The 14,568-nt window shown below is 47.2% G+C and overlaps 1 protein-coding gene across 1 annotated transcript in view; it reads left to right on the plus strand.

Moving 5' to 3' along the window:
- The window catches only part of CDK17 (cyclin dependent kinase 17), a 110,559-nt gene that overhangs the window by 39,707 nt on the left and 56,284 nt on the right, over window positions 1–14,568 (plus strand). The window lies entirely within an intron of this gene.

Genomic DNA, 14,568 nt, shown 5'->3' on the forward strand with positions numbered 1-14,568 from the left:
TCTCCTCCTATTACCCAACAGTCTTGTCTTCCTTCCTCCCAAAATTCCGAAGCTTTACAGAACAATAACCCAAACTGTCCCTGCTCCCCAGAGCTGTTCTCCGCTCCTTTCATTGTCCCTCAACCTGCCTCTCCACGTCACGATTCCACGAACCTAACAGAGGAGCATCTGTGTCCAGATGCTCAAACACTAGAGTCTCCTCCATCTCCGTTCGATTTGGTGGTGGATGACCAGCAACCCACCCTCATCGACGATGATGTGACGCAGTTGCCGTCAGGGCATCCAGTTGACCGGCGCATTGTGCGGGAGGAGGAGATGAGACAGGAGTTGGAAGAGGAAGTGGTGGATGATGAGGACACTGACCCGACCTGGACAGGGGGGATGTCAAGCGGGGAAAGTAGTGTGGATGTTGAGGCAGGTGCAGCACCAAAAAGGGTAGCTAGAGGCAGAGGCAGAGGTCAGCAGCTTAGGCGAAGCCAGGCCACACCCGGAATCTCCCAAGATGTTCCAGTTCGTACCCAGCCCCGAAAAACTCCCACCTCGAGGGCACGTTTCTCGAAGGTGTGGAGTTTTTTCAAGGAATGCGCCGAGGACAGATATAGTGTTGTCTGCACAATTTGCCTCTCGAAATTGATTAGGGGCTCTGAGAAGAGCAACCTGTCCACCACTTCAATGCGCCGTCATTTGGAATCCAAGCACTGGAATCAGTGGCAGGCAGCAACGGCAGGACAAAGGCCGCCTGCCGTTCACGCCACTGCCTCTGCCTCTGCCACTGCCACTGCTGACTGTGCTGGCGATGCACTCCAGAGGACGAGCCAGGACACCACTTCATCTGCCTCCGCCACTTTGTTGACTTCTACCTCATCCTCCCCTGGTCCTGTCTTATCTCCTTCTCCTGCACCATCAAAGGCACCATCAGGCGTTTCTTTACAACAACCCACCATCTCTCAGACATTGGAGCGGCGGCAGAAATACACTGCTAACCACCCACACGCGCAAGCCTTGAACGCCAACATCGCTAAACTGCTGGCCCAGGAGATGTTGGCGTTCCGGCTTGTTGAAACTCCCGCCTTCCTGGACCTGATGGCAACTGCGGCACCTCGCTATGCCGTCCCTAGCCGTCACTACTTCTCCCGGTGTGCCGTCCCCGCCTTGCACCAGCACGTGTCACTCAACATCAGGCGGGCCCTTAGTTCCGCGCTTTGCACAAAGGTCCACTTGACCACCGACGCGTGGACAAGTGCATGCGGACAGGGACGCTACATTTCACTGACGGCACACTGGGTGAATGTAGTTGAGGCTGGGACTGCTTCCCAAACTGGCCCGGTGTACCTCGTCTCCCCGCCTAACATTCCTGGCAGGGACACGAGAAGAACACCCTCCTCCTCCGCCACCGCCTCCTCCTCCGCCACCGCCTCCTCCTCCGCTGTTAGATTGACCCCAGCTACGAGTTGGAAACGTTGCAGCACTGGCGTTGGTAGACGTCAGCAGGCTGTGCTGAAGCTGATCAGCTTGGGGGACAGACAGCACACTGCCTCCGAGGTGAGGGATGCCCTCCTCGATGAGACGGCAATATGGTTTGAGCCGCTGCACCTGGGCCCAGGCATGGTCGTTTGTGATAACGGCCGGAACCTGGTAGCAGCTCTGGAGCTTGCCGGACTCCAACATGTTCCATGCCTGGCCCACGTCTTCAACCTAGTGGTGCAACGTTTCCTAAAGAGCTACCCCAATGTTCCAGAGCTACTGGTGAAAGTGCGGCGCATGTGCGCCCACTTTCGCAAGTCGACAGTAGCCGCTGCTAGCTTAAAATCTCTCCAGCAACGCCTGCATGTGCCACAACACCGGCTTTTGTGCGACGTCCCCACACGCTGGAACTCAACGTTTCAGATGTTGAATAGAGTGGTTGAGCAGCAGAGACCTTTGATGGAATACCAGCTACAAAACCCTAGGGTGCCACAAAGTCAGCTGCCTCAGTTTCACATCCATGAGTGGCCATGGATGAGAGACCTTTGTGACATCCTACGGGTCTTTGAGGAGTCCACAAGGAGGGTGAGCTCTGAGGATGCGATGGTGAGCCTTACAATCCCGCTCTTGTGTGTTCTGAGAGAATCCCTGATTGACATCAGGGATAACTCAGATCACACAGAGGAGTTAGGGATAGCATCCGATCCGTCACAGCTGGAGAGTAGGTCCACACATCTGTCCGCTTCACTGCGTTTAATGGAGGAGGAGGAGGAGGAGGAAGAAGAGTTGTCCGATGATGTGATGGTGATACAGGAGGCTTCCGGGCAACTTCGAATCGTCCCATTGTTGCAGCGCGGATGGGTAGACATGGAGGATGAGGAGGAAATGGAGATTGAACTTTCCGGTGGGGCCAGAGGAGTCATGCCAACTAACACTGTGGCAGACATGGCTGAGTTTATGTTGGGGTGCTTTACAACCGACAAGCGTATTGTCAAAATCATGGAGGACAACCAGTACTGGATCTTTGCTATCCTTGACCCCCGGTATAAAAACAACATCTCGTCTTTTATTCCGGTAGAGGGGAGGGCCAATCGCATCAATGCTTGCCACAGGCAATTGGTGCAGAATATGATGGAGATGTTTCCAGCATGTGACGTTGGCGGCAGGGAGGGCAGTTCCTCCAGTAGGCAACCAAGTTCTCACCGGTCCACACAAACGAGGGGCACACTGTCTAAGGTCTGGGACACCTTGATGGCACCCCCTCGCCAAAGTGCCGCCACGGAGGGTCCTAGTGTCACCAGGCGTGAGAAGTATAGGCGCATGTTGCGGGAATACCTTTCCGACCACAGCCCTGTCCTCTCCGACCCCTCTGCGCCCTACACGTATTGGGTGTCGAAGTTGGACCTGTGGCTTGAACTTGCCCTATATGCCTTGGAGGTGCTGTCCTGTCCTGCCGCCAGCGTCCTATCTGAGAGGGTGTTCAGTGCAGCCGGTGGCATCATCACTGACAAGCGCACCCGTCTGTCAGCTGAGAGTGCCGACCGGCTCACTTTGATAAAAATGAACCACCACTGGGTAGAGCCGTCATTTTTGTGCCCACCTGTGTAAAGCACCCCAACATGAAACTCCATGTCTGTACTCAACCTCTCCAATTCCTCCGCATCCTCATACTCATCCACCATAAGCGTTGCACAATTCTGCTAATACTAGGCTCCCTCCAACATGATTTCCCCCAACTCTGCTGGTTAGAGGCTCCCTCCACCCTGATTTCCCCCAACTCTGCTGGTTAGAGGCTCCCTCCACCCTGCTTTCCCACAACTCTGCTGGTTAGAGGCTCCTTCCACCATGAATTTGCCCAAACTGGGCTGTTTAGAGGCTCTCTCCACCATGAATTGGTCCAAACTGGGCTGTTTAGAGGCTCCCTCCACCATGAATTTGCCCAAACTGGGCTGTTTAGAGGCTCCCTCCACCATGAATTGGTCCAAACTGGGTTTTTTAGAGGCTCCCTCCACCATTAATTGGTCCAAACTGGGCTGGTTAGAGGCTCCCTCCACCATGAATTTGCCCAAACTGGGCTGTTTAGAGGCTCCCTCCACCATGAATTTGCCCAAACTGGGCTGGTTAGAGGCTCCCTCCACCATGAATTGGTCCAAACGGGTTTTTAGAGGCTCCCTTCACCATGAATTGGTCCAAACTTGGCTGTTTAGAGGCTCCCTCCACCATGAATTGGTCCAAACTTGGCTGTTTAGAGGCTCCCTCCACCATGAATTGGTCCAAACTGGGTTTTTTAGAGGCTCCCTCCACCATGAATTTGCCCAAACTGGGCTGTTTAGAGGCTCCCTCCACCATGAATTTGCCCAAACTGGGCTGGTTAGAGGCTCCCTCCACCATGAATTTGCCCAAACTGGGCTGTTTAGAGGCTCCCTCCACCATGAATTGGTCCAAACTGGGTTTTTTAGAGGCTCCCTCCACCATGAATTGGTCCAAACTGGGCTGGTTAGAGGCTCCCTCCACCATGAATTGGTCCAAACTTGGCTGTTTAGAGGCTCCCTCCACCATTAATTGGTCCAAACTGGGCTGGTTAGAGGCTCCCTCCACCATTAATTGGTCCAAACTGGGCTGGTTAGAGGCTCCCTCCACCATTAATTGGTCCAAACTGGGCTGGTTAGAGGCTCCCTCCACCATGAATTTGCCCAAACTGGGCTGTTTAGAGGCTCCCTCCACCATGAATTGGTCCAAACTGGGTTTTTTAGAGGCTCCCTCCACCATGAATTGGTCCAAACTGGGCTGGTTAGAGGCTCCCTCCACCATGAATTGGTCCAAACTGGGGTGGTTAGAGGCTCCCTCCACCATTAATTGGTCCAAACTGGGCTGGTTAGAGGCTCCCTCCACCATGAATTGGTCCAAACGGGTTTTTAGAGGCTCCCTTCACCATGAATTGGTCCAAACTTGGCTGTTTAGAGGCTCCCTCCACCATGAATTGGTCCAAACTGGGGTGGTTAGAGGCTCCCTCCACCATTAATTGGTCCAAACTGGGCTGGTTAGAGGCTCCCTCCACCATTAATTGGTCCAAACTGGGCTGGTTAGAGGCTCCCTCCACCATGAATTGGTCCAAACTGGGGTTTTTAGAGGCTCCCTCCACCATGAATTGGTCCAAACTTGGCTGTTTAGAGGCTCCCTCCACCATTAATTGGTCCAAACTGGGCTGGTTAGAGGCTCCCTCCACCATTAATTGGTCCAAACTGGGCTGGTTAGAGGCTCCCTCCACCATTAATTGGTCCAAACTGGGCTGGTTAGAGGCTCCCTCCACCATGAATTTGCCCAAACTGGGCTGTTTAGAGGCTCCCTCCACCATGAATTTGCCCAAACTGGGCTGTTTAGAGGCTCCCTCCACCATGAATTGGTCCAAACTGGGTTTTTTAGAGGCTCCCTCCACCATGAATTGGTCCAAACTGGGGTGGTTAGAGGCTCCCTCCACCATTAATTGGTCCAAACTGGGCTGGTTAGAGGCTCCCTCCACCATGAATTGGTCCAAACGGGTTTTTAGAGGCTCCCTTCACCATGAATTGGTCCAAACTTGGCTGTTTAGAGGCTCCCTCCACCATGAATTGGTCCAAACTTGGCTGTTTAGAGGCTCCCTCCACCATGAATTGGTCCAAACTGGGTTTTTTAGAGGCTCCCTCCACCATGAATTTGCCCAAACTGGGCTGTTTAGAGGCTCCCTCCACCATGAATTTGCCCAAACTGGGCTGGTTAGAGGCTCCCTCCACCATGAATTGGTCCAAACTGGGGTTTTTAGAGGCTCCCTCCACCATGAATTGGTCCAAACTTGGCTGTTTAGAGGCTCCCTCCACCATGAATTGGTCCAAACTGGGGTGGTTAGAGGCTCCCTCCACCATTAATTGGTCCAAACTGGGCTGGTTAGAGGCTCCCTCCACCATTAATTGGTCCAAACTGGGCTGGTTAGAGGCTCCCTCCACCATGAATTTGCCCAAACTGGGCTGGTTAGAGGCTCCCTCCACCATTAATTGGTCCAAACTGGGCTGGTTAGAGGCTCCCTCCACCATTAATTGGTCCAAACTGGGCTGGTTAGAGGCTCCCTCCACCATGAATTGGTCCAAACTGGGGTTTTTAGAGGCTCCCTCCACCATGAATTGGTCCAAACTTGGCTGTTTAGAGGCTCCCTCCACCATTAATTAGTCCAAACTGGGCTGGTTAGAGGCTCCCTCCACCATTAATTGGTCCAAACTGGGCTGGTTAGAGGCTCCCTCCACCATTAATTGGTCCAAACTGGGCTGGTTAGAGGCTCCCTCCACCATGAATTTGCCCAAACTGGGCTGTTTAGAGGCTCCCTCCACCATGAATTTGCCCAAACTGGGCTGTTTAGAGGCTCCCTCCACCATGAATTGGTCCAAACTGGGTTTTTTAGAGGCTCCCTCCACCATGAATTGGTCCAAACTGGGCTGGTTAGAGGCTCCCTCCACCATGAATTGGTCCAAACTGGGGTGGTTAGAGGCTCCCTCCACCATTAATTGGTCCAAACTGGGCTGGTTAGAGGCTCCCTCCACCATGAATTGGTCCAAACGGGTTTTTAGAGGCTCCCTTCACCATGAATTGGTCCAAACTTGGCTGTTTAGAGGCTCCCTCCACCATGAATTGGTCCAAACTTGGCTGTTTAGAGGCTCCCTCCACCATGAATTGGTCCAAACTGGGTTTTTTAGAGGCTCCCTCCACCATGAATTTGCCCAAACTGGGCTGTTTAGAGGCTCCCTCCACCATTAATTGGTCCAAACTGGGCTGGTTAGAGGCTCCCTCCACCATGAATTGGTCCAAACTGGGGTTTTTAGAGGCTCCCTCCACCATGAATTGGTCCAAACTGGGGTGGTTAGAGGCTCCCTCCACCATTAATTGGTCCAAACTGGGCTGGTTAGAGGCTCCCTCCACCATTAATTGGTCCAGACTGGGCTGGTTAGAGGCTCCCTCCACCATGAATTTGCCCAAACTGGGCTGGTTAGAGGCTCCCTCCACCATGAATTGGTCCAAACTGGGGTGGTTAGAGGCTCCCTCCACCATTAATTGGTCCAAACTGGGCTGGTTAGAGGCTCCCTCCACCATTAATTGGTCCAAACTGGGCTGGTTAGAGGCTCCCTCCACCATTAATTGGTCCAAACTGGGCTGGTTAGAGGCTCCCTCCACCATGAATTTGCCCAAACTGGGCTGTTTAGAGGCTCCCTCCACCATGAATTTGCCCAAACTGGGCTGGTTAGAGGCTCCCTCCACCATGAATTGGTCCAAACGGGTTTTTAGAGGCTCCCTTCACCATGAATTGGTCCAAACTTGGCTGTTTAGAGGCTCCCTCCACCATGAATTGGTCCAAACTTGGCTGTTTAGAGGCTCCCTCCACCATGAATTGGTCCAAACTGGGTTTTTTAGAGGCTTCTCCACCATGAATTTGCCCAAACTGGGCTGTTTAGAGGCTCCCTCCACCATGAATTTGCCCAAACTGGGCTGGTTAGAGGCTCCCTCCACCATGAATTGGTCCAAACTGGGGTTTTTAGAGGCTCCCTCCACCATGAATTGGTCCAAACTTGGCTGTTTAGAGGCTCCCTCCACCATGAATTGGTCCAAACTGGGGTGGTTAGAGGCTCCCTCCACCATTAATTGGTCCAAACTGGGCTGGTTAGAGGCTCCCTCCACCATTAATTGGTCCAAACTGGGCTGGTTAGAGGCTCCCTCCACCATGAATTTGCCCAAACTGGGCTGTTTAGAGGCTCCCTCCACCATGAATTTGCCCAAACTGGGCTGTTTAGAGGCTCCCTCCACCATGAATTGGTCCAAACTGGGTTTTTTAGAGGCTCCCTCCACCATGAATTGGTCCAAACTGGGCTGGTTAGAGGCTCCCTCCACCATGAATTGGTCCAAACTGGGGTGGTTAGAGGCTCCCTCCACCATTAATTGGTCCAAACTGGGCTGGTTAGAGGCTCCCTCCACCATTAATTGGTCCAAACTGGGCTGGTTAGAGGCTCCCTCCACCATGAATTTGCCCAAACTGGGCTGTTTAGAGGCTCCCTCCACCATGAATTTGCCCAAACTGGGCTGGTTAGAGGCTCCCTCCACCATGAATTGGTCCAAACTGGGGTTTTTAGAGGCTCCCTCCACCATGAATTGGTCCAAACTTGGCTGTTTAGAGGCTCCCTCCACCATGAATTGGTCCAAACTGGGGTGGTTAGAGGCTCCCTCCACCATTAATTGGTCCAAACTGGGCTGGTTAGAGGCTCCCTCCACCATTAATTGGTCCAAACTGGATTTTTAGAGGCTCCCTCCACCATGAATTTGCCCAAACTGGGCTGGTTAGAGGCTCCCTCCACCATGAATTGGTCCAAACTGGGGTTTTTAGAGGCTCCCTCCACCATGAATTTGCCCAAACTCTGCTGGTTAGAGGCTCAATCCACCCTGATTTTCAAAACAAATGTTGGTGCCAACCTCAACTTACTACAAGGGCCAAATTCACTGCTGGTGACAAGCTCTCCTCACTGCAAGTGCCAAATACACATGTTTCAAGGTGTTTTCCTACTGTCAGAGAGGTGGTATTGAGTGTGTAAAGTGTGTAGTTGTTAGGCTGTGATGTTGGGGTAATAGAGGGTCTTTGGTGTGTTAGATGCCCCCAGACATGCTTCCCCTGCTGTCCCAGTGTCATTCCAGAGGTGTTGGCATCATTTCCTGGGGTGTCATAGTGGACTTGGTGACCCTCCAGACACGGATTTGGGTTTCCCCCTTAACGAGTATCTGTTCCCCATAGACTATAATGGGGTTCGAAACCCGTTCGAACACACGAACATTGAGCGGCTGTTCGAATCGAATTTCGAACCTCGAACATTTTAGTGTTCGCTCATCTCTATTAAAAACATCCTAAAACAAATAAAAACTGTATGTGTAAATCCTGCCTAAGGCGAAGTATACATATTACAAAAAACTTTTTTTTTTTTGCGAATTTTTCAGTTTTTGTTGCTTTTTGCCACTGTTACCTCAGTCTAGGACTAGGTTTACACTTTGTCTTAGCAAAATATTTGGGGAAAAAATTGACAAATCTGTCTGTGGCAGAAACCCCTATGGCCTATTGCCATGTACCACAGCTTCAGCTTAAATTCTAACAGTGAAACTGTGGCGAGAGAGGGCCAGACACTGCTTTTTCAGTGGGCTTTTGAGTCAGAAAGCGCCTCAAATATTGCAGTGTGAACTTAACCTAATGCCATTTGTGATAAAAAAAAAATTTTTTTTACATGACAGCAAATCTGTACATACATTTATCATGCTGTGATGTAGTGGAGTATTTAAACAGTTCTCCTCTTATCATTACAATGTATTCTTAGTGGATTATATCACTAAATAATATTTACTTATGGACTGTATATTTAATGTAGGGAATGTAAAGCTGAACTCAGATCACAGCACTCTCTAGTGCACTGGCTACTTGTTACCCCAGCAACTTTTTAAGTGGTTATTCCTAGGGAATACAAATATATTTTGAGGAAGTTGGGGGGGGGGGTGTTGTGTTTGTTTTTTGTTTTTTTTGTTTTTTGTTTTTTAAATGACCTATTTATCCTCATAAATCTGTGGCAGTCAGGTCCTCACTGATCATCTGTATGAAGCGGCCATGGCACTCCTTCTAGCGCTGTGACCCCCTTGGCTATTTCTATCACTCTTAGTTTCATAGTGGCCGTGTGAAGTAATTTTAGCCTGGTCCCATAAAAAGTGAGCTTGTCTATTTCTCATAACTAGATTCCTTTCTGAAGGAGATACAACAGGAGCTGTTCAGCCGAGGCTGCTATTCTTACATAAGAATGAATTGCCTAATGAGCACGTACACTAAAGCTCATGTATGTGCCTGTCAGTCACTGCCCATGCTGCATTATGGTGTGATAATAAAGCATACGTTGCTGGTATACAGAATAGTAGCTGTATCTGAGCAGCAGTGCAGCCCTACGGTTCATTCACCCTGCTCTATTACACGGCTGTCCTTCGAGATGTGGAAAATCTACACAGCAAGAATGTGTGTAATGGTCTAGCCTCAACAACGCACAGTAAACAGAGCCAGAAATGGGCCTTCACTGTAATGATGGCAATAACACAAGTGCTGCCTACCCACATTGCACTGCGGCTCAGTGTCCCGCTTGCTTTATGGTCGTTTTTTTTTTTTTTTTTTTTCTGTTTGTTTTTTTTTATAAAGTATCTGTTTATTAAGCTGTAAATATTTTCTTTAGGTGGTGTCTAGTAAAAACTTGTTTTGTACTCTCTCGTGAACCTTTCACACCGATTCTATTCCAGTATGAAGGTAAAATTTTCACCTTGTGACGCACTGGACAACATGGAGAACAGACTGTGCCTGCTCCTTGGTGGAATATAGGTTATCTCAGGAGCCAAAGTTGTTGGAAATTTCCTCCTATTGCTACACTTTGTGTTCCATTAATGAAATTCTTATTGTACATGTCTTAAGGCTAGGTTCACACTTACCTTGCGCTCTCTGTCATTCAGGTCCACCATTCCGGGTTACTTGCTTTATAGGATTTATGAACCAATCTGAACTAGCTAACCTTACTCTAGTGACAATAATATTTCTCTTTATGGACAGGGCTACGGACCTGAACTTGTAATAGTTTTATATCTGACTAGACTACTCCGTGATAAGTTTCTACTCTAGTATTGTGTCTAATCTTTTTCTGATTATCTATTATCTAATAAGGACTTTTTGATTCACTTTTGCTTTGGGGAAAAAAATCTTCAAACTATCAAATCCCAAATATTAAAGCTTCCACTTTAATGAATTTCCTCATTATTTCTTCTCCCTTAGGCTTCCCTTAATGCTGCAGATCCAACTGTTGACAAACTATATAAAGATTTGCCCTTGGCGCTATAAAAGAAAGGCAATGTTTCCTTTTACTCTATAATGTCTTCTGATTATGTAGTGGAAAATTACCCTTTAGGACCCTTTCACACGGGGCAAAAGGCGCTGTTTTTGGTGCCAAATTTACTGCGCTGGAAAAAAAAGCCTCCTATTGACTTCAGTGGGTTCCTTTTTTCTGCATTGAAGTCAATGGAAGGCTTTTTTTTCAGCGCTGAATTTCCACACCAAATTCCTCACCATTTTCCTCTGTGTCAATGGATCCTTATTCTATTTTAGTGGAAGATATAGGAGAGACAGGTTTGAAAAGCTGCAGCCAAGAGTTCTTAAAGAGGACATATCAGCAGCTCTTAAAAGCCCAATGACTTCCATCATGTGATGAGCGCTGTCGCCCTGAGCATTTTGATCTTTTGATTATCCAAATTCATTCAGCCTTTGCACAGATATAATTCATTTAATGTTCATGCAAATTGGGATCTACTAGCCAAGTGGGCGGCACCTGGAGACCTGATGATCCCCATAGTTTCCTCCCACTTGGCTAGCAGGAGCCACCTGTTTCTCTTGCATAATTTTTCACTGAGATCGACAGGTTTAGGCCTTTGTCACTTGCATAAGGTTTTAAGGACCTTTTGGATTTTTTATTTTTTTTATTTTTTAAATATAATTTAACTGCATATATTTTGTCTAAAATAGATTTTTGCACTAATAAAAAAAAAAAAAAAAATTCTGTATGTACATATATACATTTACTTTATTACATATATTACATGGCAAACTACAGAATGTGGTTCGCTGTTTAGGAAATCTGTCCATATGCTAGCTGTGAAGCGGTTAAGACGATAGTCACTACTGTTGGAGAAACCATAATATGGACCTAGTTCTGAGACTTGGCTTCATCACTTATTTTTGTTTTTTGACTGCCCGGCATGTTCAGATCTGTCATGGTCTGGTTGCAGATATCCCACCTAGTACTATTGTAGTGGTCTTTCTGATGCCCACCTTGGATGTTTTTCAGCTGTTAACACTAGCCGCAATTGTTTGTTTTGGCTTTTTTTTCCTTGTACATAATAATATAATAAAACCTTTATCTACATCAGTCTTCAGCACTTTAAGACAAGCGAAGTAAACTTCAACCTCCATAAACCTGCTTACATGGTGAATCCATTGAGCCAGCTTCCGGGTATACATCTATTTACATGTGCTAGGATTGTCATCTGACTATAAACAAATGAATTGGCATGTAGTTTGCCTAATCCTCATTGCCAATATGTTGCTGTACCGCTCAGTGTTTGGCATGCATGTTCTCTAGTCACTTCTTCCGTTTCAAGTCACGTTATTCCTCCTCCTTGCCAATGATTTTTATCTGCCAGATCTGCAAGGAAAACACTGAATGGGTTTTCAGCGAGTGAATAAGAATAAGCTGTGGCTGAAAGGCAATCTCCAACCTTTACCTTTCCAGTTTCCTTTGGCTTAGAGAAAGTGTGTGTATCTATGTATGTATATATGTAAATGTTTTTGTTGTTTTACTAAACCATGGGAGCCTTTGAGCAACTAATACTACTGTATACCTTTTACCTTTAATACTGGCATACATCTGAAATCCTCCTTTAAATATTCTTGTGACAGACATTGAAGACCGAACACGTAGTAGCCAAGCTTCTGTTGTCTGCATCACTTCATGCACTTACATTGGAGTAGGGGAACTATATACTGGAGCAGTCTTAACAAGTAAAGGAAGGAAAAAAGGCACAGTCTTATAATGAGACAGGAGATGGCTCTCTGCAAAGCCAGATTTTCTTTAGATAATGCATCTGGAACGACGCTAACTGGGTTCATATCTTGGCTACATGTGTCATATAGGATTAGCGTGTGCGCAGAAAACTACCACATTAAACATGTCCTTAGTCTGCATAACCATACTGATGTATACAGGCCGCATATATACAGGCCGGAAAGTCTGGTCATTAACAGAGGCATATCGGTGAAAACTGCGAGGTACTGGGGTTACGTTTACAAAGCATTTACTGCTGACAGACTCCTTTTAAAGGGATGGCTATATCCGGGTTGGTCAGGAAATGGAAGGGCTTCAAATCTGTATACTATATTTTTTCTCTATTTTTGTTTCAGTCCAGGTTTTGGCTTAGAAATACCCATGGCAGTATTCTGCATCCGTTTAAGGATGGATTGTCATGCCTAGCTTTCTGAAGACCGTATCCAGAAGGGCCCATAACACGAGATGAGAATTGACATTAATTGACAGATGTGACAGAATTGTCCGACTTAGATAAACTGCGCGCAGTGCAGGGACGGTTATCAAGAAATGAAGTGTTGGTTTTCCATGGCTGTTGTGGATGTCTGTTGTGCTCGGTTTCTGCTTTTATTAGCTGTATCTGGAAAGTGGCGTATGGGTAACCAGCAGGCTGTATGATGCACCTTCACAACCTGCTTTCTTAGTGATGCTGGAAACTGAATGATGGGTAAATCTGCCATTCTCTCTGATGTAATACATGTATTCAAGTGCTTAATTGGGAAAATAATGTCTACAGTGAATAAGTGACATTGCAGGATGAATATGCTGGTGAATTAATGTATGTCAATGAGCCACTCAGGCTGAATTAGCAAATTTACATTACATCAAAGGGGATATAGAGCGTATTCACAAGAGTCCGCACAGGGGAAGATCAGAGCAGGGGAAAAGATGCCACTCTGTACAAAAAGTGCTGACTTTAGTAACTAGATTCCCTTATATATGCCAGTTCGGGAGGAGAAAATAATCTGTTCATCATTTTGCAGGTGTATTTGTACAACCATGTTAAGGGGGATATGCACCGAAAAAATAGTATGTTAAAATAAAATGTATACCGCCTCAATGAATGATGTACCCCATGACTTCCAGCTAACATACATGTTCATTTGAGCATGCCTCCTATTTCAGCAGAGGAAAGAGCATGAGGGTTTCCAGAAGCATCTGGTGTCTCATCACCAGGGGGAAAAAGGATGGATGAGGCATTGTCCCACCTCCTGGAAGACCTCAGGGGCAGCCATGTTTTCCTTATCACATTAGGTTGGAGAATGGCCCTAAATTGTCAAGATTTGGCAGCAAATATTTGAAGGATTCGATCCGCTTTAGTTTCAGAACGAATACAGAATTCTGACAGTTACTCCTAAGCAACACCTAAGAAAAGGAACTACTTTAGAGAAGAATAAAATACTATTCTCCGTAAATCTTCTCCATTGTTTTCAGAGTGGCCATTGTAAGGTGGGTTGGAAAAAAAATTTTGGTTAGGAAAAGTGGGGGCAGGATGGCAAGAAGGAGAGAACCTATAGGACACACGGTCAGGTCAAATATATACAGTACCATGTTCATAGTCTTTCCTCGAGTAAAGGTATAAATCAGCCAAACACAGTATCAATGTTAAGGTCTGTAGCTCATGGCCTCCTTCTGCTCAGGAGTACTGTCAGGTCATCACCTGGAAATGGGGCCAGAGAAAGTGTGAGGTCTTCCATGTGTACCATGTCATTCACTCTTGCCAGTCATTGTTCAGCTGTACAAACCACTCTGTACCTCCATAGATCCAGTATACAGGTTCCGGAAGGTAAAGCTATAGGATCCACTCTGTACCTCCATAGATCCAGTATACAGGTTCCGGAAGGTAAAGCTGTAGGATCCACTCTGTACCTCCATAGATCCAGTATACAGGTTCCGGAAGGTAAAGCTGTAGGATCCACTCTGTACCTCCATAGATCCAGTATACAGGTTCCGGAAGGTAAAGCTGTAGGATCCACTCTGTACCTCCATAGATCCCGCATACAGGAATTTTCAGGACATTGGAGCTGGTTTACATTATTGATGCCCGGACGCTGGTGCAGGCAGTGCTGCCTCTCTTTTTCTGAGCACACACTGTATTTTGACAAGTGGGTAAAGGTCGCAGCTTTTTTGCTGCTTGGTTACATTCCCTGTGGTCAGAATGAGCTGTTACTGTTTGTTTTGTTGTACTCTTGGCGCTGTGTTCTTGGCAGTGAAGGTCAAGGTATTATATTCTGGTTTTGTGTATCCAGCTCTGCATTCTTCTAACTGTTGTACCACATTTAACCATTTATTTTTATTTTTTTTATGATCCTCTGTCATAGGATTAAAATCTTAAATGGATCCTTTTTAATTCCTGCCTGTAAACCTTGCTCTTAATGTGCGTGTGGATATATTC

This window comes from Leptodactylus fuscus, chromosome 5 (genome assembly GCF_031893055.1).
Source record: "Leptodactylus fuscus isolate aLepFus1 chromosome 5, aLepFus1.hap2, whole genome shotgun sequence".
NCBI lineage: Eukaryota > Metazoa > Chordata > Amphibia > Anura > Leptodactylidae > Leptodactylus > Leptodactylus fuscus.